Source organism: Pungitius pungitius, chromosome 9, assembly GCF_949316345.1.
Source record: "Pungitius pungitius chromosome 9, fPunPun2.1, whole genome shotgun sequence".
Lineage (NCBI taxonomy): Eukaryota > Metazoa > Chordata > Actinopteri > Perciformes > Gasterosteidae > Pungitius > Pungitius pungitius.
In genome coordinates, this window is record NC_084908.1 from 6,045,436 (window position 1) to 6,070,676 (window position 25,241).

General features: G+C 44.3%; 1 long non-coding RNA gene across 1 annotated transcript; it reads left to right on the forward strand.

The window, feature by feature from the left end:
* The first annotated feature begins 1,585 nt into the window (after positions 1 to 1,585).
* LOC134132751 (uncharacterized) lies at positions 1,586 to 4,862 on the forward strand. The gene is made up of 3 exons (XR_009956945.1): positions 1,586 to 2,295; positions 2,400 to 2,448; positions 4,194 to 4,862. It is a non-coding gene; the product is annotated as an uncharacterized LOC134132751 (long non-coding RNA).
* The last annotated feature ends 20,379 nt before the right edge of the window (positions 4,863 to 25,241 follow it).

Consider the following 25,241-nt stretch of genomic DNA (forward strand, 5'->3'; position numbering starts at 1 on the left):
CCTCTGGTGCCCTTGAACGTTGGTTCAACCCAGTTCATCCTTCTGTAACAAATGCCTTGCCTACTCTCTCCTGCAGCCTTGCCCTGAAAATGGGTTTGTAATGTGCGTGGGTCGTGCGGATAAAGGGACGCTCAGCCAGGATCACGTGCAACAAGTTTTATTTTCCACGTCAAGTGTGCCGGCGTCGGGCTCGCTCGTGTTCCTCCCTCTCGCTCACCCCCGCCTCCATGCTCAAATAGGGGGGAAAAAGCACACACAATAATCCCCAGCTGGCTGTTATTGTCTCCAGCTGGCACTGTTCCCCAAGCCACTCCCCCTCTCTCCCACCTGCAGCCGGGCAGAAACCACGCCCGCCACCACAGGGTTCAAACTGGCTCTCCCTTCGGTCGCAGGTGTGTTATCTCAGATATGATTTTATCTTCATTTTTCCTGTGCTCTCTCTTCCACCATTCACATTGTCTGCCTTATAAGGACCGATCCGGTCACGCCATCTGTCCTACAAGCGGACATCTATTCTACAAGCTTAAAAGTAAATACAAGAAGACACACACAGAGAACCCCACATCCCACAAGAGTCACCCTGAAGTGACCATGCATAAGGGCATTAAAGGCAACAGTGTTTTCAACAAACTCTCACATTTCCACGTGTGTCAGCCTGGGCTGCCGCCATGTTTAGCACATGACTTGTTCGAGGGTGTTGTGGACTATGACCTGGCGATGTGTTTGCAGTGCTTAATTAAAGAAAAGTGGCTCTGTTACAAGTCACTAAATGACACTCAAATTATTTCCAGGAGAAAGCAGCAACAAGCCAAATTCAATTCCAAACAAAGGAAAAAGGCTTGGAGGCCATGCAGCCCAAAACAGGTGGCTATTGCGGTTCCTGCCTATTTTGGTACATGACAGAATTGAAGATGCTGACAATGCTGTCGGGCAGCTGGTACTTCTTCTGAGGGAGTTAGTTGAATTTGTCTGTGCACCTAGCCTCTCAGAGTCTCAGATTGCTTACATGAAGGTACTGACTGAAGAGTATGTGGAAATGAGGCAAGAGTTATTCCCACATTCAAATCTGAGACCAAAACACCACTATCTTCTTCATTATGCAGACTTGAGTCTACAGTTTGGTCCACTCATACATACTTGGACCATGCGCTTTGAAAGTAAGCATAGCTATTTCAAAAGATGTATCAGGTCAAGTCGAAACTTCAGAAATGTCACTAAGTCACTCGCTGATAGACTTCAGCTGTTTCAGGCTTATCAGAGTCAGGGCAGTTTTTTCAGCCCCCAGGTTCAGGTGTCAAACTCCACTAGCTTTTATCCTGAGCTCTATGATGGTGGCATAAGGGCAGCAGTTTCAGACTTTGGACTTAACTCATCTAACTCCGTTGTTACAGATAAAGTGCAAGTTAAAGGCACTTCATATGCAAATGGTATGCTTGTCGTACAGAGATATACCAAAAGACAACTGCAGTTGGGGGAAATAGCAAGCATTGTTATCAAAAGTGAAACAACTGTCCTGCTTTTGGTGCGGGGGAAAACTGCCAGCTGATGTCCCATGGCACAAAATGCCCCCAAAACTTATGCTTGCCTTAAGTGAAAAGAAAAGGCCGATGCCTAAAGAGAGAAGAGAGCTGGTTCGGATAGTCATTGACGATGTACTCAGTAAAGTGCGAGAAGATTGTAGGACAACATCCCTGCTCTTTTCAAGACAGAGAGCTCAATGGAAGTAAAGTCATTGGAACAGGATATGATGCTCTGTTCATACAGCTAGAAAACAGACTTGAAAATATTAGAAGGCCATTTACCTTCAGCTCAACTAAGAAGGCAGCAAAGGGTGAAGACGCAGAAAGGAAAAAGTCTACCCTCTCTGATCGTTATGGGTGTGTGGAGTGGCAGCCTGCTGTTGAGGATGTAGCAGAACTAGAGTCTAAACAAGATGACTTGAAAAGTGCCTTCAAAACCCATCTTCTTCAAGAGTTGTGTGTTCGCAAATTGATGACTGAAACATATTCCATCCAGCGTGCAACAATAAACAAAGGAAGCACTGTAAAAACTGTACAGGAAGAGTGGCCCTTCATTTTTGAAGCGCTTCACCTGTTTGACCACACATGTACGCTCATTGGCTTACCAGTGCAAACAAAGCTGGCAGAGGAAATGTCCATGAAGGGAAAGAGCATCAAAGACTACCTAGACTCAAATGGGATGAAGATGCCACCAGGTGAAGATCCAGTACAACTGATCTCAGGCATTGCAAAGTTCTTCAAAGAAAAGCCCGATCTCCTTTTCTACCAAAGTGAGGTAGGTGTATACTTTTTATTATGTTGTTTTTGTTTTGCAGATATACATTGGAAACAAAGTTCATGACGTTTGTGTTTCTTTGATATTTCATTTTCCAACAACAGGAGTCAAATGGACTGAGCATCCCAAGCACACCTTGCATCCTTATCATGGGTATGTAGTCTGTATAATATTTAGGCACGCATGTTATGGATTTCACTTAATCTTTACTGTTAACTCTAACTCTTTACTTTTTTCAACTCTTTACTCTCTGTGCAAAGCGCCAGTCAATTTAAGCTACATGGCTAAAATACTTCATCCAGTGTAAATGTGGTGGAGTAAAAGTCCTGATAAATATTAGTGTTGGAGGAGGAGGGTCTGTTAGTTACTGTCGGATCCGGTTTAATAGTTGCTGTAGAATGAGGAGGGTTTGTTGAACAAACGCGACACCACTTGTAAAAATAATGTAAGCTAGCCAGATCTAAATAATTATGTTTTCAGTGGGTTTCTGAAGTGAATGTGCCTTGTTATTTTTTTTGTTTATATTTTTAATCATAATCAAATTCACGTGATCGAGCAATATTTAAAATGAATTAATCGGTGCATAGAATGGTCTGTATCAGTTTTTTTTTCTTTTCTCCAAAGCTCCATAAAACCACTCTGATCACATGCCTCCATGAGCCAATCAGTTGTTCCCTGCACCCTAACCTCTAACCACATCCTTTTTAAAGCGTCAGAGCGCAATGCAGACATTTAAGTTGCACTGTAATCCTAGTTGCTATTTCGTCCGGTAGATACCGGGCACAGGTGCTCTGTTGGCACCGGACTTTAAAATGCGGCGTTAATGTGAACAGAAAATTTCATTGCCTGTATCTTTTCACGGAAAACACGCAGGTTTAGAAAGCGGTCGCACAACAGCTGAAAAGGTGTACTCCATCACGTTAATTTATTCAAGTACCGTATTTTCGCGACTATAAGGCGCACTTAAAATCCTTTTTTTCCTAAAAAAACGGCGCGTGCGCCTTGTAATCCGGAGCGCCGTATATATGGCTCAATTGGTTGATCCATACTGGTTAACGAGGATCCATTGGAGGGAAAGTCTGGTGCCAGCAGCCGCGGTAATTCCAGCTCCAACAGCGTATTGTAACGGACTATGTTTTCATGTTCTGGAGCGGCATTGCACTTTACAGAGTTTTGGGATGGTCAGTGAAGGGCGCACAATGTGACGTCACTCATCTTAGTGCCACCTATGGGGACGCGGGAATTGTTGTTTTGGAGAGCGATGGTGTGTTTTTGTTCGGCGTAGGCTACGGCCGACAATAGCCTGTTTCTCGACAATAAAACCAGAAGATAACCACATTGTCCAGAGATTCATTAGCGAGAGTCGCTACAGTACATTAAAGCTCGTAGTTGGATGTCGGGATCGCGCTGACGGTCCGCCGCGAGGCGCCACCGTCTGTTCCAGCGCTGCCTCTCGGTGCAAGATGCACCAAAGCATTTGCCAAGAATGTTTTCATTAACCAATAACGAAAGAGATATTGTTAATATCCACATTAACGTTTGAACAACGTTACCATGGGAGTGAAGAGTTTTCAGAACGCTTAATAACGTTTGATTTAGCACAGCCCGATCTAGTGGATGCATAACGCAGCCCCAGTCAAACGTTTTACTGCAGTTACTTCTATGCGCCTTGTGATCCGGTGCGCTCTATATATGAAAATAGTTCTAAAATTGGCGATTTATTGAAGGTGCGCCTTGTAATTCAGTGCGGCGTATAGTCGCGAAAATACGGTAGTTGTCCTGTTATGGAACAATATTCAAATTGGATTTACAAGGATTTTACTTGCTCTGCGTGTTACTCTGTCGGTTTCATGCATTTCATTACGTGTGTTGCTTAAAACAAAATCCATTTCTTTAAGAGTTTTCCTGGGAATAAATCCTGAGCGAGGGTCAAAGGCCGAGAAGAAGGGGACCAAACACCAGCCCATTCCTCCAAGACTGCTGAAGTTCCTGTTTGAACTAAACAACTTTGAGAATCCATGGATGGCAAATTGAGCTGTTTTGCCATGTATTTGGAAACGTTTAAAAGAAAGTAGAAAAGCTGTTTTACTTGTTTCTGACCACCTTTTGGTTCAAAACCATTATTGTCATGTTATTAATGAATGTATCGTTGTTTACTTTCTTGCTATTTAAACAATTTTATACAAAATGAGCACTTTTTAATTGTGCGTCGCACCATTTTTTTTGGTGAATTTTCGTTCGATGCATTGTTTGTCTGTTATGTGTTTAAAGCTATACAAATTCTAAGATCTCATGATGATCTAGGCCATCCCCGGAATGCACTTTATGAATAATAGTTTTAATGTTAAATTGGTTTTATTCTGTTTGTTACTGTTTTAAAGCAACAAGTCTGATCCAAATATGCATATTGTCGCATATTGCAAACCAAATATGCATATTGTTGCATATTGTTAAAATAATTCGTAAAAAACTTGTCATTTAAAAATGTAACCATTGAATGCACTTTTATGCATATCCTTCATGGCATAAAAAATAAACATGTTGAATTTATATATGTTGTGATTGTATTTGATCATGTTGCTGTATTCAATGTTTAGTTATTTTAACTCATTACATGACCTTGGTCTTGTGGTGGATACCATTTGTCATTGTATTTTAGCATTAGAGTGGAATACCAGAAAATGTATTCAGAATTTTATGTTTCAGATTTAAAGAAACTGCCCATAGAAATGGTACAGATTTTTCTGTGGTGAAGACATTTCTTGGTAGCAAATGCTACTGAGGATATACTATAAATATACGGAATTATCCATTTTAGGATAAACAGAAGTGTCTGTGAATAAACAGAATATACAGTAAATATACGGAATAATCCATTCTAGGATTAACAGAAGTGTCTGTGATATTAACGGATAAATTCCTGGTAATTTTCTGCCAGGACTTTATCCGTTTTTTTACGATTTTTTTTTTTACAGTGTATATGATTCTTAACAATCGGAACGCGGAGCTTAACATCTGCTTCCACGTTAAGATAGATGATTACGAGTACGTGATTTTTGCAACTTTGTTGGCAATGAAATGTTTTGGTTGCGGCGAGGAGGGGCATACCGTGGGTGCCTGCCCGAGGCGCGGGGACCCGATTCCGCCTGACCGGGCCGTGGAGGGGGTACCTCCTGTCGCGGCTGCGGCGGAGGTCCCTCTTGCCGCGGCTGCGGAGGTGGCGACCTACACTTCTGTGACCGACCTACACGGGGTGAGAATGGGAGACGTGTACGGTGTGAATGAGTGTGTTTTGGTGGGTGAGAGAGACACTTTGGGTGAGTTGGAAGAAAGTGAGGATGGAGGGGAAGGAAATAATACGGATCCGACAGGAATCAAAGCAGTTTTGAGGGGACATTGTACTGTTTCCCCCCTTTTCTGCTTTCGTGCCGCGTTCTGGGTTTATCCCTAGCAGGCACCTGTGGCAAACAAAAATGTCACTTGACATTGCAAAATAAATAATACTATAAAACACAGACAGACAATATTAAATAAAACTTACCTCTGGATGAACTCCAGAGTCAGGGCTGCTCCCTTTGAATACTTTATATTCAGTACATAATATAGGCTGTACATATAGCTCACAGCAACTAGTGGACAGCCAACGATGTTACCCGTGACTTCATCAACTGAAATCTTGTATCTTCCTTCATCTGCAAAACATAATCAATAACATACATATTTCAATGAATTAACAAATACACAACACCTGCATATATTTTTAGTATAGACATGCATATCCTTACCCATAACTATGATACATGGGGTGCTTGGCAGCTCTCCTACGGACAAGAGCTAGACATACAATTATCCGACAAGACACAAAGGGAACACATGGTAGAAATCGACAGGGTGATTAGGCATGACGAGAAACAGGTGTCACAGCAAGCGGCGCGAGAACTGATTGTAATGAGCGGCAGGTGGATAGAAAGGCTATGGGAGAAGTGGGTGTGTGCGCTAAGGTGAGACGAATGGGCAAATGAATGAATATGGCAGAGGGGAAGAGAGAGAGACCCGGATCCTGACACTACCTGAGGAGAATGCATTTATCAGCCGCCTGGACTGTATCAACAACAAAATCCCATCCATGTCAGCTGCTGTTAAAAACGTGCAGTTTTCCAGATTTGTAACTTCAATATCCGTCAACTTTGTGACAAGAGTTTCTATTTGCTCCTCTTCCAGTGAAGGCAGTGTGCTTCTGATCATCTCCCTTACAGGCTCCATGGTGGATTGTGTTTAAGAGCAACCAGCAGTCTGCCACCTCTACAGTAGTGTCTAAGTGGGATGTAATCAAGAAGCTACGGTGGCCCTGAAGTGCAAATCACAACGGCAAATAGTAAAACACAACGGCAAATAGGAAAACAGAACAACAAATAGGAAAACACAACGGCAAGAAGGTGAACACAACAACAAATAGGAAAACACAACAACACATAGGAAAACACAACAACAAATAGAAAAACACAACGGCAAGAAGGTGAACACAACAACATTAACTTCTTACGGAAAGGGTAGGGCCTTTCTATCAGAGGACGGACCCTTCGGATTGGACAGACGGACTGACTGTCTTTTAACAGGAAGTAGAAAAAGAAAAACACGGAAAAGCGCCCTCTTTGAAAACATGACTACCACCGAAGAAACGTTCGCTATTATAACAAATTATTTTGATGCAGGGCATACATACAACATGATTGTTGATATGTTGTCCACCCATCACAACATTAATATGAGTATACGCACTTTGAAGTCACGTTTGAGAGAAGCAGGGTTGTACAGAAGGAAAAACTATTCACAACGCGATGAAGTGAGACGCGCCATCATTACAGAGCTGCGTGGACCAGGGCAACTATTCGGCTATCGGACGATGTGGCAAGTCCTTCAGCAAAAACACAAGCTACGTGTTAAACGACACACAGTTATGAGATTGCTGAAGCAACTAAATCCACAAGGAACGGATGCAAGAACACGCCGGAGGTTTGTGAGGCGTACCTATCATTCCATGGGTCCAAATTACATCTGGCATGTAGATGGATACGATAAGCTGAAACCCTTTGGCCTGGCTCTCTCAGGATGTATAGACGGGTTTTCAAGAAGGATCATGTGGCTTGTTTGTGGGACTACCAACAACAACCCATCGGTAATCGCCTACCACTATATCAATTGTGTCAAGAGTGGTGGTGTGGTCCCAATGAGACTGAGGACGGACCATGGAACAGAAAATGGCACCATGGCTGCAATACAGTGTACCCTCAGACACGAGCATACAGACTACTACGCAGGCTCCTCTAGCCACACTTATGGATCATCGGTAGGGAATCAACGTATCGAGGCGTGGTGGACCATTTTGAGAAAAGGAAGGTAAGTAATACACTGTTAGTATTCATCCGGCCAAAAATATTTTCGTAAAATAAAAATGTATTTCAGCAGAACAGAAGGTGGGCATCCACTCATGCATTCACATAATGATAAATTTAGCTGATATTCGCAGCAGTTCATTATTTTTGTCATAGCCTCATTGTAGTTCATCAATAGTTATATTATCCTTTTGTGTAAAATAAGAATCCTAAATGAATTGTATTCCTAGGGCTCAATTTTGGATGGACCTGTTTGGAGACCTGAGAGACTCTGGACACTTTAATGGCAGCCATGAACATCAGGACATACTGAGGTTCTGCTTTAATGATGTCCTGCAAAAAGACCTGGATGAGTGCACAGACCTTTGGAATAAGCACAGGATTAGACCCTCCAGACTTGCATCATGTCCTGGGGGAATTCCAGATGAACTCTATCTCTTGCCTCACAGGTAACTCCATATCAACTGACAATGAATTGACTATACATATTGTTACACAAATATGTGTATTAAATAATAAATTGCACCACACTTAAATTACATTTGGTTTTCCCTTTTAAAATGAATTATTGTGTCACTATGCAGGTTTGGTTCAAGGGACTGTGGATTGGCCATTGAAGACAGGGAACTGGATACATTTCCAGAGTCAAGGCAAACACTTCATTCATGCAGCGATCCAGACATGCAGGATTACCTTCAACAGACTGTTCAGCAAAACATATTGCACTGATTAAAATACTTGGAACTGAACTGAGCATGTACTCTTTTATGCTTTATGAACTGCACAAAAATTCAGATTTGGCAGAGTTAAATGCACCCAAACCCCGGAGAGTTTTGTAAGCCAAACTCCATGTTGGTCTTAAAGACACTGTAGGTCTCAAGGAGGGGGAGCTTTAGTGTATTTGCACATGTGTTTGACATGGGGAATGGCGAATTTGTCAAGAACTCGATGCATGGTGGTGGTGTTATTCCGGCAGGTGGAAGTAATGCGAGCCCTGTCGAAAACATCAGTACATCCTCCAGGGACACAGCAGTCGCCTTTTCTGAATGGGAAACGTCAACATTGTTTTAGTGTCTTTATCATCCAACAAGAAAGTCAAGAGTTTTGAAATGTTCACTTTTTACAAAAAACATAAAAAAGCCATAACAAACCTTCACAATCAAGAAGAAAATCTGCCCAAAATCCAAGGGCTTTGCTTTCTTTCTGCCGACTATTACTTCCTGCTGGACTGAGGTGTGGTCTAAACAGGCTTTCCATGTCGGCAGCTGTCAGGTTTGTCGGAGAGTGGCACAAGAGTGGGGCCAACACGGACGGATGCTGCTGGAGTGCGGTCAAAAATCTTAGACTTGCAAGTCCTTCTTTGAATCTAGTAGGAACAATGATCAAACAAACGTTTTACCAGTTGTGAATCTCACAATCCTCTGAAGCCACTTTTAAAGCATTCAAGTGATAAATCATGAGACTGGAAAGTATGTGTTTTTTAAACATGAGATTGAATGAAATTTAATAAATGGAGGCAGAGATTGAGTCTTTAGAACTATTACCTTAAAATAACACTCTGGTTTCGGTGCAGAATATACCATCTGAGGTATTCCTCTACAAGAGTTTTCATGTCCTCAGAAGTCTTCACATGTATGAAGCATCCAGCAGTCTGGAACATGGAGCTGTTTTGCAGAAGTACATTTTGCAGAGATTCGACAGATTCTGCTTCCTGGACCTGTTAAAAAGACTTTGAGGCTTAGAAAACCTCGTTCCTGATTAAAAAAAGAATTTTAACTTGTCTTACTGAAGTGGTGTCTGAATCTTCTGGTTTATTTCACTATGACCTTACTCTGAAATTGAACTACGAACAATTGCATGTGCTCTTAGTAAACACACTTGAATCAAGGTCACTTCATACCTGATGCAGAACTCTCCCTATCTCCTCATCTGTAATATCTTCCACAGTGGCACCGAAACTGGGATTCCCTACAATGTGGTTTACGAGGTCCTTTGACAGGAAATGTGCTGCTGGTCCCCCGTGTACTATCGACACAGCAATGATCTTTCCTGCCAGGACATATTCATTCTCCCTGACAGCTTTCATGCGGAGTACATAAAAATGACAGTTAAAGGCCATCTTTCTGTTAATTGCAACTTTTCTGTTAGATTCAGGTGGTGGTCCAGGTGACAGGACCCCATTATTTTCCATTGAGACTTTTTTTTAAAGATTACCTTAAAGTTCTTAATTTTGGCAGAAAGTGGGACTTAATGTACAACAAAAATAATACTTTCATCAAAATACATTAACAAACAAAAACTGCCATGTCAAAAAGACACCTGTGGAGTTGTACACCAGGTAGCAGCTTTCTGGAGGTCCATCAAAGATAGCGCGATGCTTCAGATCATTCATCAGAAGCGTGAGGAATTCCCGCCTCGGTCCGCCAGTATCTAGGCCTTCTTCATAGGTGCCAGCATCATCGGTAAACTTAACAAACATGTCATTCTCCTCGGAGTATGTGCTACGCTGAAAACCTCTGACAGCACCGTCCCATACATTAGATCTGGACACATTGAATCTGCTGACTTGCTTGTGGTCAATGGGAAGTGCCAAATTTGCAATTATTTCAGGTGCACTTGTATGCCTAACAACAAAAAGAAAATACAAGAAAAGAGAAAAGTTACATTGTGTAGGACAGTAAGCAGTTAATAAAACATTAGGCTACATTTTAATAAATTGGAATGGAGTTCCTTACAAAAAGACATCTCTCTAATTGACCTTGTTTTTTTTAACAGTTTCTCAGCACAGTAACTCAAACTGGCAGTGATGTTTATTTGTTTAATGACTACTTGTACTTTGTGCAAAACAAAATGATGGATAATACTCATGCACTCATGACTCACGTTGGTTCGTAAGAACATGCCTCATTTGTTTCTTTGACAGTTAGAACTTCATCATCTTCGTCATCGTCAATGACAATAGGCGCATACAGGTCTGTGTAGTTGCTACAAAAAGAAAATATGTACACAAAATATAATATAATGAAACATACTGTGTGTTTTCTAATCAATATTCAAGAGTGTTAAAGGGGTAATTGATTGCAAAACCAATTTTACCTTGTCATAGTTGAAGAATGACAGTTCGGTGGGTAAAATTGACATTGCCTTTGTCAACCCCCAGCATTTACATACAAACCAGCTGTCTGGTGTTCTGGCCCTCTCTGATACTAGTTTAGATGCCCGCTGTTTTGTGTACTTCCATGAGAATTACAAGAGGAGAAGGTTTGGACGCCTTTAAAGGAAGATAATAATCGACCCGGGCCACACACCCACAACATTTTAATGGTCTGGCCCGCATTCGATCAAAGTGGACAGTATCTGGCCTGAACCTGAAATTAGTTTGACACCCCTGTTCTAGACTATTTAAAACAAAAGCCCCAAAACCAAACCTGTAATATGTTCTTGCCATTCCAGGACATCCGGAGGTACTTGGGCCGATATCCTCTGCATTCGTCTGTATTCGACTGCTTTCATGAAGAGGTTCACATGGCTGTAGTAAAGAATTAAAAAGACAATGGGGGTTGATCAGAACACAGCAAACAAAAACAACATTTTCATTGAAAAAAATACACCCAAAAATGCTCTACATAGCACTCACCAGTGTGTCAGCTAGGTCAAGCGTTGTGGGGGGTCTTTTTATCACAATCTCCGTGTCAGAGTCAGAAATGTTGAACACCTCTCCAACTGAAAAAAACAAAACAATTAAAGTTAGCTTGATTGGTGTTAGTCAAAGACAGACATTTAAAAAGAAGTTACATCCAGAAGAAAGGGATGACTGGAAAGCTGGTTTGAGACACTGCCCCAGAAACAGTTCACTGAATGTTTTTTTTTCCATCTACAACTGCAACTTGCAGTAATTTTAACATGAATGCAGAAAACACCATGGGGGACTATGTATATTTACTATTTTATTATTATTGTATTTATCACTCAGAGGTAAAACCTCATAAATAAATGGCTGTGGCAAAACATGACAACTTACCCGTTTCAAAGTCCTTCTTTAGGCAGATAAAAAGTGTGATTCTTGAATATGGTTTTCCCAATGCTGCTTTATATTCTTCTAGAATAAAAGGTCTTTCAGTCCCAGGTGTATTGATAACTTCAGATTCATCTGGATACAGAAGGATGAAGGCTCCTTCCTCCAAGTCTTGGTTGAAGTCCCTCATTTTCTTCACACTCTGATGAAGAAGACTTTGAGCAGTGACGTCAGAGTCGATTGATAATGGAATGGTTTTCCCACGTATTGGCTTTAAAACACCCCTCTGAGCAGTCATCAAGCCAAGATTAATCTGCAATAGAAAAAATAACAGTGCTAAATTAAAGTGTTTTTTCTCTGTTGGCAAATGTTACAGATAGACCCCCGAATGGACCTTGCATTCAAAATATGACTGAAAGCAGAGCAACCATTGATCTTGGTCAAATAATGCCAATTGCGCTTTTTTATTAATTTCCGGAGAAAATTCATGTTTAGAAATCAGTTGAAAAGTAAATATGTCCAATAGATAAACTCAGGGACTTCTATGTTGTTTTCTGAGTGAATTGACAACAATACAGAAACCTGTTTAATCTCCCAACATTACTTGAAGAAACACTATATTGTTTGCCATTGAATTGACCCTATCAGGGGGCTTAGGTATAGGGTTCAAATGATGATGATATGCCGACATCAAGTCAACACTAGAGTTTATATAATTATTCACTCTCACTCTGAGCTATATCAAATCACATGTGCTTACCTGCACTTTCCTTTTCTCCTTTTTCTTTTCCCGCATTTTACCAAAAGAAAACTTTTGCCTTTCCTCTGCTTTTTTCTTCCGGTATTCCAGAAAGGTTTTTGTTCTTGGGGTTGGGTTGGACGGAGGATTTTGTGATACTACAGGGAAGCACAACATGCATTCTTATAAAATGGCAGAGCATGCATTACAGGTTCATAGAACGAAACAAAGGTTACGTTACAAAATAAAACACATGGCTGAGAACACGGTTTCCTTGACACATATCTGATCTTATTATCACCTTGATCGTAAATAATTAACTAAATATCTGAAAGGCACAAGGGGAGGGAGGGAAGTTTTAGGCAGGGATGTTGAGGTGCCGACACGATTGTCTGCCAACGATCATAATATGCAAATAAACATAACTAACGTTACGTATTTTTTAAACTAATGTTCATTGTTACCTAACGTTAATACAATCGAATGTGCGGTGTATAGCTAGCGTGATCAGGAATGACATTTACGACAAGCAGAGTAAACCCACCATTAGCTTCAAATAGGGTTACGGTAACTTACCTGAAGATGGTCCATCAGTCGGTTGAGACTCTGGTTCCACACTTTCTCCAAGTCTCTGCCCACAACCACTGCAAAAATTCTGGTTGTTCGCAACAACTTTTGACCGCAATTACCGAAAAACATTGTACTTTTCGCCGTATTTTAGCGCCGAATGAAAGTCTAGTGAGCGAGTACTTCCTGTTAAAAGACAGTCAGTCCGTCTGTCCAATCAGAAGGGTCCGTCCTCTGATAGAAAGGCCCTACCCTTTCCGTAAGAAGTTAATGTTGTTGTGTTCACCTTCTTGCCGTTGTGTTTTCCTATTTGTTGTTCTGTTTTCCTATTTGCCGTTGTGTTTTACTATTTGCCGTTGTGATTTGCACTTCAGGGCCACCGTAAGAAGCCCATCAAGACTTTGACAAATAAAAGTACCACCATTTCAAAACTAATACTGCTAAGAAAACTTGTTACTTGTTAATATGTTCCATAAAATTACTTACCGCTAAAATGCAGGTCAAATCCGCTTTATCCCGCTTTGTACAAATGGAATATGGCCGCCAGAAACTGATTTGGCAGAGATGAAGTCCCCATAATGCAATTCGAAGTGTAACTTAACAGAAATACACCTGTAAGTCACGTACTAAGAATGGCTGTGCCCCGGAGGATTTTTTATTTTGGGTGGGGGGGATTTTAACTGTACAGAAAATGCATCTTTAGATCGCACTAATGCAGAGCCACATCCAGCTTCACAGCTGGTCAATTCCCATGGCCTGGTGGATGTGTAGAGGAGGATGCATGCTGACTGCCGTCAGTACACGTGGTCCCACCTTAGAGAAGGTAGACTCTTCTCGGCCAGGCTTGATAGTTTCTATGTTTTAAAGCAGCATTTTAATATTTTTAAAATGTGCAGCATTGTTCCTACCGGTTTTACTGATCATTCTTTGCTTATTTGTGATGTTTTTATAAGAGATGTTGTCCCCAAAAGTGTATATTGGCATTTTAATACTTTTCTAACATTTGACAAGAATTTCAGAGAGGTCCATTTTTATTTCTGGGGTGTTTTTAGGCTGAGGAAGAGCGAGTTCAGCAGTCTTAAGCAGTGGTGGGACCAAGGTAAGATCGAGATTAGGCTCCTCTGTCAACAGCACACCTTCAACGTCACCAGAGACATCGCTAGATCTATGAAGGACCTGAAAACTGATATAGTGGAACTAGAACGATTAAGTGAATCTACAAGAAATCGAGGACATCTTGAAGTCCTCAAAGGGAAAAAATGGCTCTGGCCGACCTGTTTGACAGTAAAGTTCAGGGTGCACTGGTCAGGTCCCAATTTCAGACCATCACAGCACCATGTGGAGGAGGATGCATGGCCGACCTGTTTGACGTTAAAGTTCAGGGTGCACTGGTCAGGTCCCAATTTCAGACCATCACGGCACCATGTGGAGGAGGATGCAAGTCGACTTCCGTCAGTACCTTGTCCACTTGGCCAGCCGGAAAGCCACTTTTAGACTTCAGTTTGTTCAAAAATATCTTACGGGTCCGTTCGGGTTGGTGTGGAGAGACGTGACCAGCTGCATTCTCAGACGTGCAAACAACTTGGGGCTGGATACTGTTCTGTTTTTAATTGATTCCAGTCTTTTAAATTTAAAAGGGCTGCCTCCGTTTTATCAGGGCGTTTTAAAATCGTGGGCCCTTTTTAATTGTAAAAGATGCCCACAGTCGTACTCTCTGTACTGTTTGTTGAGAACCTTTGATTCACAAAGCCAGGTTGGACATCAGCAGCAATAGCACCCTTGGCCTGACGGGGGCACTGGTGAAGACACAAGTCCTGTGCCTGCAGCAGCTGGTGGACGCAGTGGGGCCGACGCTGAACGACGTCCCGGCTCTGGGCTCTCTGCTGGGTCTGCAGTCTGTCCGGGTGACCAGGAGGCTCCTGGAGCTGTGGAATCAGAGGCTGACTGTGGAAGAGAGGAGCCTCATCCAGAACTACAAGCCAGGAGAAGTGGATCCAGACCCTGCAGACCCGTTTCCTGAATTGTACCTCATCCCGGAGCTGGGGGATTTTTTTTCAGTTGGCTCTAACCAGTTAGTTGTTTTTTTACTTCACGCACTGACCTTTTTAACTGCATACTTGTGAAAAATTATAGCCACGGAGTTTATTAAGAATATAATAAATAATAATAAGGTTTGTAATAAACCAAACCGTTTGTAAATCCGTCAAGAATTCAGCAAGTTACGAGCATTTTAGTTGGCGTATGTCACTCACCTTCCGTCCACAGCAGCAGGGAGCAGCAGCGCAGTCTCCTGACCTAAGATGGCCACCAAGTGACGACACAGCTGACTCTTGAGCCATCTAGCCTTTCTATACATGTCTATGGTAAATCCTTCCTACTTCCGGGTTAAACCCCGCCCACTTTCCGATTAGGCCCCGCCCAATCTGAGTACAGATACGGATACAGATAATTCATATGGTTCAAAAGATACAGATACAGATAATGCTGTACTCGCTCATCCCTACTTTTTACTTCAATTGCGTGAAATGCACGAACAGAACTGGACTATGCAACAGGCTCCCCACTGTGTGGTCCAACCGACTGGGACAAAATGGACCTGGCCCACAGTGGAGGATTTTATACAAAGCTCCCCTCAAAAAACGGACTGCGGACCTCCAGTGGAGAATTTTACATGAGGCTGTCGCCTCCGATGCTTTTATCTCTGTTATACCGTCCACCAGGCTCTTTGGGTCATTTCCTGGAAGAACTGAACATTGTCCTGTCCAACTTCCCTGAAAATGGCCCTCAACTCATCCTCCTAGGAGACTTCAGCACCCCGACAGAGAAGTCATCTGACCTCATACTCTTACTTTCTTCCTTTGTACTATAACTCAATCCCTCCCCTCCTACTCACAAAGCTGGTAATCACCTTGACTACATCTTCACTAGGAATTGCGCTACAACTAACCTCACTGTAACTCCACTCCATGTCTCTGATTACTACTTTGTCTCATACTCTCTTCCGCTCTCCCCAACCGACGACCCCACCCCATCAACCGACTATACCCGTCCGCTGCAATATTCGCTCACTCTCTCACCCCTCCCTGGCCTCCTCTGTTCTATCAGCTCTCCCCTCAACCCACTCTTTCGCACTCTTGCATCCAAACGTTGCCGTAGAGACTCTCCTAACAACTCTGTCCTCCTGTCTCGACTCGCTGTGTCCGCTTAAGACTCGACGGACTGTCAGATCCCCTCCGGCTTCGTGGTTGTCTGAACCCGTGCGTAAACCACCAGATCCTTATCTCCGCCCTTCAGGAACTTGGTGTCACAGGTTTTGCGCTGTCTCTTCTCTCATCCTACCTTGACGGCCGCACCTATCAGGTAACTTGGAGAGGATCAGTGTCGGAACCTTGTCCTCTTACTACTGGAGTTCCTCAGGGCTCCGTCCTGGGTCCCCTCCTCTTCTCAATCTACACCAACTCTCTTGGCTCCGTCATTCGCTCACATCATTTTCCTACCACAGCTATGCCGACGACACCCAATTCTCTCCTTCCCCGACTCGGACACTCAGGTGGCGGCACGGATCTCTGCATGTCTGACTGACGTCTCCCAGTGGATGTCCGCTCATCACCTGAAGATCAACCCCGACAAGACCGAACTACTACCGGAAAAAACTCTCCCACTCAGGACCTGATTGTTAACTTTGGTGACTCTGTGTTAACGCCCACTCTGACTGCTAGGCAGTGCCGGCGCTCCGCACACGCACATCATGCACTGCGCGTAGGGCAGTTTGTTCGATTATGCCTCAAATCTCAAATGTGGCAGACAGCTTTGAAATGGCTTCGAAAAGGCATCAAAAGAAAAAAGAAAAGACAGCGGGATGATGCTCGCGCGTCGCTCTGAGGTAAGACAAACTTTTTCTTGTGAGGACCGTTGCTAGCGGTCAACGGGCGGCCGGCTGGCCACATATACTTGCGCTCATAATGTCCGCACGGCTCGCCGGTGGGCCGTATTCGGTACTCGTCTGCGGGCCGCCTGAAGTTTCTGTTACCGTTACCGTTTTTGTTTTCATTTTTTTTTTATGTTATCATTTACGTTTTTGTTATCATTGATGTTACCGTTATCGTTTCTGTTACCGTTAGATAGCTAGCAATGGTATTTCTGATTATGCTTAAATTGGGCCTGCTATTTCTTTTAGCCATCAGAGATATAGTCAGGTAACATTAGCCTATTAGCCTAGTTTGCTTTGCACTTCAGGATGCTTTTTTTGCGTTTGTTATCAATTATGTTCAAACAATCTTATTATGTAGTGAAAAAGTAGCCTAGCTACAAGTGACACTTTCACAACGTAATGAAATGATGAGTGGGAAACGGCTCTTGGTAAGGTTAACTTTGGAAATCAATGGGGACATGGCTCAGAAACTGAAACTGTTGACCTGATAGCTGATTTTGCAACTAGGAAATGCAGGCCTGTGCCTCTGACAACTGATGGTAGTAAAAATGTTTGGTAAAGTAAATTCTACTGTGCGGTTTATACTTATGTATGGTTATTTGCACTTTAAAATTTGCACTTTATTATTATTTGTACTTTTTTACTATTGTATTTACTGAAGAAATGTTCACATTATTACTTACACGGTTATATACTTGAATACTTTCTGCGTTTACAATGTTCAGTTCCAAATCTGTGTTTTTAGTAATTGTGGTGGTATTTGGTATTCATAATTTTATCTTTTATATCATGTATTTCTTTTCATGTTTGTTTATCCACAGAATGAGTTCACTGTACTAAAATGGCCCCCACAGTCACCAGATCTCAACCCAATAGAGCATCTTTGGGATGTGGTGGAACGGGAGCTTCGTGCCCTGGATGTGCATCGCACAAATCTTCATCAACTGCAAGATGCTATCCTATCAATATGAGCCAAAATGTCTAAAGAATTCTTTCAGCACCTTGTTGAATCAATGCCTTGTAGAATTAAGGCAGTTCTGAGGGCGAAAGGGGGTCAAACACAGTATTAGTATGGTGTTCCTAATAATCCTTTAGGTGAGTGTACATTCAGCGCCCTCAACAAATAAATGTACTTGTCAAATATCCAGAATAATCTGCTACTGTCAGGTTGGGACATGGCTGGACCCAAACGCAGAACAGACAGACACAGCTGTCAGGAGGTGAGTGAATTAGTCAGTTTATTAATTGACACGACTGTGGAGGTGCAGCAGGAGCGGGCGTGAGGAGTGCAGGTGAAGGAGTGGGTCCCAGGAGATGATCTCCTCGACAGTGCGCTGTACCCAGTGGTCCTCTCACGTGCAGGAACAGACAGGTGTCACTGTAACCGAGGAGGTGAGACAAGAGGTAAGTAACGGGATTTACACGGAATGAAAAGAGAACAACAGCCGGCTCGACTGGGTGCTGATCACTGAGACTCGCGAAGACTGAGGTCGACATACGCGACGTGAGTAACGATCCAGCTGATTGTGGCTCCGGTGCAGGTGCGTGATTGCAGAGCTGAGACAGGTGCGTGCGAGGCCAACCTCTCCCAGATCCACCAGAGGGAGACCTAAACCAGCCTTTACCTGGGTCCAGAGGGGGGAACTCTGACAGCTACACCTTATTTTTAACCTCTTAACTGATGCTAAGATGGCATCCCTTCACTTTGTTTCTTTTAGATGACACACACTAAATATATTGCACTTAAAGTGGGACGTATGTAGTCTTACCCGTGAATGTGGTTGGCTGCACAGCAGCAGATTTCGCAGTAGCAGGTGTGTGGCGTTCTGGTGCCTCAGAGGGCTCTGTTATATGGAGAAAAATAAGAAGTACCACATGAGACTGTGTGTCTCCACAGCTAGTCAAGATACATCCAATGAGCTAATGCCTATATTTAGAATGGATGGATCCCAGCGATCAATCAGAATTCAAATAGTTTGATTGAATTAGCATTGAAACACTAATGAAGCCAGTCATCCGTCTGGTATTTGTATAAAAAAACCCATTTCAAATTGATTCTCTGTCTGTGGAAATGTCCACAGCTGAGTGACTCTCTCCTTATTGTCTTTGATAATTTATGTCTCTAAAGGAATTTTAAGGCGGGAACAATGTCACGGTTTGGGTTCATGAGTTATTTTGTAGTTTCATGTCTCTTGTGGGTAACTTCACTTCCTGCCTTGTCCCGTCTTCCCTTGTGATTGGCTGCAGTGTCCATGAATGTTTCCACCTGTGTCCAATCACCTGCACCCCCTCCCCCCCTGTGTGTTTAAGCCCTGTGGGTCTCTTGTCCCTTGTTGTTTATTGTACTTTGAGTGTTGAATTTTTTATTTTTTTTATTTTGAGTTTTTGGCTTTGGAACCCTTTGGACTATTAAAGTCTGTTTTTGTTTTTGTGTCTGAGTCCTGCCTCTTCGCCTGCCCCCACCATCTTTGACAAACAAGTCCTGCTTGATTGAGAGTGCTTTGTTCACTTTGTAACAACTTACACGTGCAAAATCAAGTGAAATGAGATGTAATGGTCTGCAGTACACCTGGCATCTTGCTTTGTGGTTAAGTCATTATATCTGACTTGAAGGGTGACCAGATGACGAGGTCTTTAAAATATTCACAGCTGCCGAACACCAGCAGCGTTTATTGACTGGTTTCAAACTGCTCCTCACAATGCAGCTGTCTGGAAGCTGGCGTGTTGGCCACTCTTTATTTTAAATAAGTATAAACGTGTAGCCTACCTGGGCTGTGACACTTGGCCTGGCACTCCGGCATGCTCTTGAAATTGTTGGCATTGCCGAAGCAGCCGCCGTAGAAGAAATGCCTGCATCGCTGACTGCTGCCGTCAAAGAAGTAGCGAGTCAGCAGCCCCCGACCCGAAGCTTCAGGGAGGTGACACGGGTTCTTATCATCAAGAGAGAGAACAAGTGTTACAACTATTATTAAGTCTTATTAAAAAATTGTTGCATGAATAGTACATGGGTTGATGAAGGTCCCGCCCTCAACTGGACTCTCCTCCAATCATAAGCACGCCATCGCCCAGTGTAACCAGGCACTCAGGGGCCATCTTTTGTTTCAGGGCCGCGGCATGGAATATTGTCATTTTTTTCTCAACATGAGTACACTCCTAAATCAACAATGTGCTATCACTGGCCTCTGGCTCACAGCTGGCCCACTTCTGTCTCGACATCTGGACGGTAACATGTTTTGCAGATTTCAATGTTCCTTTGCAGGCTGAAAATGAAACATTCACGGCAAGAACTGTATTCCCCACCTCACAATGTCTTTCTTTTTCGTTTTATCTCATGTAGCTGTCACCTAATCTCTGACTCTGAATTTGATGTGGAATCAGTAACTTTAAATATGATCATCAGCGGCCTGAAGCACTCGATAGTACTGTTGATGTGGTATATTTGATCCAGGAACAGACTGGTGCTGGAGACGCATCGCTTGCAGTGGACGGTACGTCCTCCAACCCCGCTGCAAATAATGCAAACCTTCCCTTTGAGCTCTCAAATCTTGTGTAAGACATGCAGCCATTGAGTGTTTGCAACAAGACAACAATTGACCGGTCATACGTCATGTGCCACATTACCACCTGTTTGAAGTCAAACTAGAAATCTGTGGAGACGTCTGACTGAACGCAAGCCGTCCCAACGGCCAGTGTTGGAAAAGTTCACTTTCTACATGAACTAGTTCAAAGTTCAGTTCACACATTTTAAAATTAGCTAGTTCAGTTCATAGTTCAAACTTCAAAAATTTTGAACTAAGTTCACAGTTCCAAAAAATGAACTAGTTTTTTCCATACGTTGCTCGAGCTATTATTTAAAACAATTATTGCCACAGACCAGAACCACAGACAGCAATTATTTTATCAGTTTTTACACTGAAGCTATGCATCAGATTTAATCTTAATATCCAATTTTGAATCCTTATCCAACCAGGGTTTACATTAGCATTGAGGGGACAGCATTTCCCCATTGTTGCTTTAATGTTGCTGTCCATTCACTCCACACTAGCAGCAGCTGCAGCGTTCAGCCCTACAGTACATTCTCAAACACATGCTGCTTGAATGGGCTTTTTTAAATAAGGAATAAAAACACGACAGTTATCATTAAGGTGCAAATGTTTGCAAAGAAAGCTCAGATTCCTCCCATCCTCACCGATCTTGTCAGTAACTTCATAAAACTCTTTTAAATTATTATATGCCGCTTCTTTGCTACACGAAGCTGTCGCCTCCATGCATTTCTTTTTTTTGATGAAGCAAGCGGCGGTGTGACACTGGTGGCTGGTGTTGTCAGATTGGGTGTTTTTTCCGCTACTTATTAAGGCGCGTTTACGGTGTGTTTTCTATAGAAATCTGGCACCCCATTGAACGATGTTAACCTGAAAGAACGTGCCGTTCACAGACAGCAGAATGAACAAGTTCACTGTAACGTTCATCGGGCATTAATACAGTACGTTCAGTTCACGTTCACCCAAAATATGAACGAGTTCATGAACTATCGTTCAATGAACGCATTCAGGCACAACACTGCCAACAGCTGCGGGGCAATGTCTTACGCTCTAAATGCTCACTATCTGATGAGTGCAGTTCACCTTCCTGCCTGAAGATGTTGCTGTTTACATTGTTTGGGTGGTTTTCAGGTTGAAAAGACATTTTTGCTAGTTTTACCCTTATTATCTGTTATCTTTTGTTTAATTTGGTGATAGTTCGGTTAGAATAGTCATGAATATTGATTTTGTTATTGTTTCTCTCACAATGCATCTGAGTCAATTAAATCCAGCGGTTAATAAATTAACTTATTGTTGATGTAAAAAACAGGCACATGGAGTGTTTTCTCACCCAATCAAAAACATGAAAGAGGAGACAGGTATGAATCACGTTGATGTGAGGTGTGACTCAGCAGATTAAATGGTGATAATTAAATGAGGGAGAATGAATGTTTCAAAGCGATTCCCAGAGGCCTAAGAGCCCGACTGCATTTCATTCCATTATTTTTTCATGTTTCAATTGTTGCGCAGCGCCTGCTCTTCATGTTTTCCTTTACATCAAAGAAGATTTCCACCATACAAATCCCCTGGAAGCTAAAGAACTGAACCTAGTAATTCTAATTCTATTCACATATATATTATATATCATATTTCATAAATGTCTCATTCACTGGTTTATCAACCTACCAATTCATCTTAGTTATTAAGACAGACCAGATTGTGACTATTGGCTCGTAGCGGTCTGTTGTTTTTAAAATACAGCTGGGTCCACACTACATACTGATTGTGTATGCTGTGTGCTATGTGCAAATCTTCATTGGAAAGATGTCAATTAAATTCAATTAAAGAAAGAAAGCAATATGCATTTCTAATGATGCGTGTGGCGTGAGAGGAGGTCCACTCAACTGCGTCACACAAATGTGGCTCTTTTCACCAACATCACTAAGAACTTTACACAAACTGAAAAATATCAGCGCTTGAAAGGGGAAAAGTTTTTTATTTGCATCCTACCTATAACCAGAGTAACGACAATATTCAAAGAAGATACGCACAGAGCAAGGGACAAATTGTATAACGGGCCACCAGAAACGAGAAGGTGGTTTTATTGATTTAGAACCCGGTATATTGAGTATCAAATGAGGTCATCACTAGTTTTAATGAATAAATTCAACTTCAATTCAGTTTAGTCAGTGTAACCTATAAATAACACAAAGCTGGCAGCCTCTCTTCCATGTGCCCATATTTTCATTAACCAGATGGCTGGAGGAAAACTTCAGAATTAATGTGCTGGCAATGTTCCATTTTAGCCACATACCAAGAAAACGACTTTGTGATAGGATTTTATGCCCAAGGTGCCGGCGCAATTCAATGAGGAAGGACAAACTCTTCACTTGTAAACAACATTACAACAACATAACAACGCAAGGCTGCATCACGTGCTGTGATCGTATCAATGATGTCTTCACTGTGGTTTACTTGAGTTTGTATCAGAAAGTGAGTCTTTGGAGACACGGTGTCCCCCACAGCCTCCGTATTCAAAGAGCTCGCAGTGGCCCGTGTCCATGTTGAAGAAGAAGCGCTCCTTAATGGCCTTGCAGGGCCCCGGCTCGTCCCTCAGGGCGCACAACTCGTTGAAGATGAAGAGCTCGGGTGGACCTGCATCTGCTAAGGGGGGGAAGACAACACACACCATGTGAAAAGGAGTTTGGTCTGTGGGGAGAAATGAGGTCAAAACATCCATTTCAAATCTTCGAGATAAGGTCAAGTTGTTGACTGTATGGTTTCTGAAAGACAGCAGATGGGGGCTGTGTGTGTGATTAATTAACAGCTGTGTGACCCTGCTTAACATTAAGACTGGATCATTAATGAGGAAATGTTCCATACTGCTACGTAAGGACACGCACTTTATTTTTTCATTCTCTTTCCCAGATAACTTTAAAATGCAACTTATGTTGTAGACACAGAAGTGTCACGGTTTGGTCTCTTTCCCTGTTTTAGTTTGAAGTTTCATGTTCCTTGTGGTCCTGGGTTAACTTCACTTCCTGCCTTGTCCCGTGATTGCCTGAGTGTTTCCACCTGTGTCCAATCACCTGCACCTCCCTCGTGTATTTAAGCCCCGTGTGCCTGTTGTCCCCTGTCGCGTCATTGTCTAAATGTCACTCGTTGTTGGTGCACAGTCTCTGGTGAGTTTTTTGTTTTGAATAAAGAACAGGTCTGAAGAACCTGCATTTGAGTCCTGCTTCCGCCTGCACCAGCACGCGATCCCTTGACAGAATGACGCGACCACCTCAGGACTCAGCAGGGTTCAACGTTAAAGACCCGTTTTGGGAAGTCCTCAGCGCACGCTGGGAGCAGATGATGGAGCTGGCCACCCACATCCAGGCCATGTACGACACCATCGCCCCAGGACCCCTGTCTCCCCCCGAACCGGCCCCAGGACCCCCGTCTCCGCCCGAATTGGCCCCAGGACCCCCGTTTCCGCCCGAACCGGCCCCAAGACCCCCGTCTCCGCCCGAACCGGCCCCAAGACCCCCGTCTCCGCCCGAACCGGCCCCAGGACCCCCGTCTCCGCCCGAGCCGGCCCCAGGACCCCCGTCTCCGCCCGAACCGGTCCCAGGACCCCCGTCTCCGCCCGTTCCGGCACCCAGAGTCCTGTCTCCGCCCGTTCCGGCCCCCAGAAGCCCGTCAGCGCCCGTTCCGGCCCCCAGAAGCCCGTCAGCGCCCGTTCCGGCCCCCAGACGCCCGTCAGCGCCCGTTCCGGCCCCCAGACGCCCGTCTCCGCCCGTCCCGGCCCGCAGAGTCCCGTCTCCGCCCGTCCCGGCCCGCAGAGTCCCGTCTCCGCCCGTCCCGGCCCGCAGAGTCCCGTCTCCGCCCGTCCCGGCCCGCAGAGTCCCGTCTCCGCCCGTCCCGGCCCCCAGAGTCCCGTCTCCGCCCGTCCCCCAGAGTCCCGTCTCCGCCCGTCCCCCAGAGTCCCGTCTCCGCCCGTCCCGGCCCCCAGAGTCCCGTCTCCGCCCGTCCCGGCCCCCAGAGACCAGTCTCCGCCCGTCCCGGCCCCCAGAGTCCAGTCTCCGCCCGTCCCGGCCCCCAGAGTCCAGGCTCCTGGCCCGTCCCCACGGCCCCTGATCGTGCCCCCTCCCTCCCATCCCTTGGTCCTCTCCCCCCCACCCTTGGGGGCCGTCTGGGATCCGGCCCTTGAGGGGGGGGTGGGGTCAGGGGTTGGGCCGCCGGAGCCGCACCGCCCGGCGCCCCCCGCCACGACAGCGCCGCACAGCTCGGCGCCCCCCGCCGCGACAGCGCCGGAGCCGCACAGCTCGGCGCCCCCCTTTGACGCACGGCCGCCGCCACGGCAGACCCCCCGAGACCCTGAGGCCCGGCCGCCGACCCGCCAGACCCCCCGAGACCCGTTCCGGCCGCCCCCCCGAAGGACCTGACACATGGCCGCCGTCACCCGGAGTTCCCCGCGCGGCCCAGGATCATCGGGTCCCCACCCTCCCTCCCCTTGTATGATTTTTTCCGGTTCTGCTCCCCTTTAGGACCGTCTGGAATTCGGTCCTTGAGGGGGGGGTTCTGTCACGGTTTGGTCTCTTTCCCTGTTTTAGTTTGAAGTTTCATGTTCCTTGTGGTCCTGGGTTAACTTCACTTCCTGCCTTGTCCCGTGATTGCCTGAGTGTTTCCACCTGTGTCCAATCACCTGCACCTCCCTCGTGTATTTAAGCCCCGTGTGCCTGTTGTCCCCTGTCGCGTCATTGTCTAAATGTCACTTGTCGTTGGTGCACAGTCT